The 3,441-nt window shown below is 44.0% G+C and overlaps 1 pseudogene; it reads right to left on the reverse strand.

Moving 5' to 3' along the window:
• The window catches only part of LOC105534325, a 14,454-nt pseudogene that overhangs the window by 5,295 nt on the left and 5,718 nt on the right, over positions 1 to 3,441 (reverse strand).

A 3,441-nucleotide genomic window follows, 5' to 3' on the forward strand; every position in this document is an offset into this window, starting at 1 on the left:
GCCTCCTGGGTTTACGCGGTTCTCCTGCCTCAGCCTCCCGAGTAGCTGGGACTACAGGTGCCCGCCACCGCGCCCGGCTAATTTTTTGTATTTTTTGAGTAGAGACGGGGTTTCACCGTGTTAGCCAGGATGGTCTCGATCTCCTGACCTTGTTATCCACCTATCTCGGCCTCCCAAAGTGCTGGGATTACAGGCTTGAGAAATGAGTGAATTTCAAAGTCTTATTAAACACTGAATAAAACTCACTTTCAAGTATTATTTAAATAGATAAAGTAACGTATGAGATATGTTTTGTGATTTTTCTTTAAGCTCATCAGCTATCGTTAGTGTATTTTATGTGTAGCCCAAGACAATTCTTCCAGCGTGGCCCAGGGAAACCAAGACTGGACACGCCTGGAGCAGGGTTTTCACAGCACAGAGGAGAGAGGGGCCAACACTGGTCTCTCAGCTGAGCACCGCCTCCCCCCGTCACCTGTGATCTCACCCAGTCACTTCTCCACACACAACAGTAAAACAGGAAGAATGCTGACACACTCATCATAGCAAAAATAACACAATCCATGCACTCTTCCTGCGTGCCGAGGCTGACTTCCAGCACAAACATAAAATCACCAGATCAAGTTGTTTCAGCCTGGCATCCATTATGAGCGCATTACAATCTTACTTTAAAATACTTCACCGAATAGGCTAAAACCCATGCCCTTCAAAATACATAAACCTTCTTACAAATCCCTAAGACACTTATAAAAGGAGCAAGAAGAAGGGAATTGTGAACACCTGAAGTCGTAGAAGCTTCGGCGTTGCCCGGCCACGCACTCTTTCTCCTGGGGCGGGGGCCAGTCCGCGGAGCCGTCCATCCCCTCCCTCACCTGCCGCAGCAGGAGATTCAGCTGCTCAAAAGTCACTGAGCAAATGTCCTCCACAAAAGGGACACGGAGGCCAATGGACTACTCAGAACACGATGACCAGGCAAAGCTCTAAGAGGAAACGCAACAATCTAAAATGAATCTCCAAATGCAGCTGCTGGTCTGTTTCACAGGAGTCCCCAGCATGTGTGATGGAGCCACCTTACATTATCACCTATCATCCCTCTCACCGCCCAGTCCAAAGGCATTCATGGATGTCTAGCTCACACACTGTCAGCTTCCAATTTTCCCGCCCATTTCACTAGTCCCATCTCATTTGGCCATACCTAAAAAAGTAAAAGCAATTTTAACAATCTTTTCACTCTCAAAATGATGAATGCACATTCAGGGATGGCAGTGAGGATCTCCATCCACTTGAAGTGGTACAATAGCAACTCTAACTGGACAATGAATTGTTAGACGCATAGAACACACACACTACCTTTCATAGTGAGAGAACAAGCAATCGGCAAAAATCTAGGAGAACTGTAGAACACCATCAATAAAATGGACCTAATTTATTGAACACTTCATCCAACAACAGCAAAATACATATACTTTTTTTTTTTTTTTTTTTTTGAGATGGAGTCTCGCTCTGTTGCCCAGGCTGGAGTACAGTGGCGAGATCTCGACTCACTCCAAGCTCCGCCTCCCGGGTTCACGCCATTCTCCTGCCTCAGCCTCCGGAGTAGCCGGGAATACAGGCGCCCGCCACCACGCCTGGCTAATTTTTTTGTATTTTTAGTAGAGACCGGGTTTCACCGTGTTAGCCAGGATGGTCTCGATCTCCTGACCTCGTGATCTGCCTGCCTTGGCCTCCCAAAGTGCTGGAATTACAGGCTTGAGCCACCGCGCCTGAACCATACATATGCTTTTTAAGCACATACAGAATGTTCACTAAGAGAGAACATATCCTGAGACATCAATCTGAACACATTTAAAAGAAATGAAATCATATAGTTGGTTTTCCCTAAGAAATCATTAACAGAACAATCTGCAAACATTTCAAAATTTAAAAACATACTTAATAATCCACGGGTCAGGTTGGGTGCAGTGGCTCACTCACGCCTGTAATCCCAACACTGTGGGAGGCCAAGGTGGGGGGATCACCTGAGGCCAGGAGTTCAAGACCAGCCTGGCCAACAAGGAGAAACCCCATCTCTAGTGAAAATACAAAAAAATTAGCTGGGCATGGTGGCGGGTACCTGTAGTCCCAGCTAACCAGGAGGCTGAGGCAGGAGAATCACTTGAACCCGGGAGACAGAGGTTGCAGTGAGCCGAGATCATGTCATTGCACTCCAGCCTGGGCAACAACAACGAAACTCCATCTTGAAAAAATAATAATCATAATAATAATCCATGGGTCAAAGAACAATTCTCAAGAGAAATTACAAAATATTTTGAACATAAATGAAAACACACCAAAATTTGTGGGTTTAATTAAAGCACTGCTTAGAGGAAAATTTATAGCCTCAAATGATTATATATTACAAAAAAGATAGATGTAAATCAGCAATCTACGTTTCCACCTTAAGAAACTAGAAAAAGAGCAAAGTGAACGCAAAACAAGCCAAAGGGACAAATGACAAGATAAAAGCAGAAATCAATGAGACTGAAAGCAAAAACACAAGGGAACAATTAATGAAACTAAAAGATTGTTCTTTGAAAAGATCAACAAAATTGAAAAACTCTAGCAAAATTGACAAAGAAAAAAACAGAAAAGATACAACTTACCAGTATCAGGAATGAATGAAGGGACATCACTGCAGGCCCCACAGATGTCAGACAGGTTAGCAAGAGAATACCATGCAAAACTAGACATGTAAAAATCAATGTAGATAAGTAAAGCAATGTCTGAGTGCCACAAACCAGGAAAATCCTCCTAGAAACAAACAGGTAATCTGAATAGTTCTATATCTGTCAATGAAATGGAATTTGTAAAATCTTTTTTTTCTTCCCTTGAGCTGGAGTTTCGCTCTTGTTGCCCAAGCTGGAGTGCAATGGTGCGATCCCGGCTCACTGCAATGTCCGCCTCCTGGGTTCAAGCAATTCTCCTGCCTTAGCCTCCTGAGTAGCTGGGATTACAGGCGCACGTCATCAAGCTCGACTAATTTTTTCTATTTTTAGTAGAAATGGGGTTTCAACATGTTAGCCAGGCTGGTCTCAAACTCCTGACCTCAGATGATCCCCTCGCCTTGGCCTCCCAATGTGCTGGGATTACCAGCATGAGCCACTGCGCCTGGCATAAAATCTTATAGAAAGAACTCTCCAGGCTCAGATGGATTCAAAAACATGTAAAGAAGAAATAACACTAATTCTACACAATCCCTTATAGAAAATGGAAACAGAGGGAATACACGCCAATACTTTGTATAACGTCAGGTTCCCCTGACAGAAAGTCAGACAAGACAGTATAATACAAAGAAAGACAACCACAGACCAACATCCCTGATGAGCATCAACAGAAAAATCCTCAACAACGTGTTAGCAAGTCAAAGTTAGCAAGATAGAAACAGAACAGGACCGGGCGCGGTGG

Source organism: Mandrillus leucophaeus, unplaced genomic scaffold, assembly GCF_000951045.1.
Source record: "Mandrillus leucophaeus isolate KB7577 unplaced genomic scaffold, Mleu.le_1.0 Scaffold1330, whole genome shotgun sequence".
Taxonomy (NCBI): Eukaryota; Metazoa; Chordata; class Mammalia; order Primates; family Cercopithecidae; genus Mandrillus; species Mandrillus leucophaeus.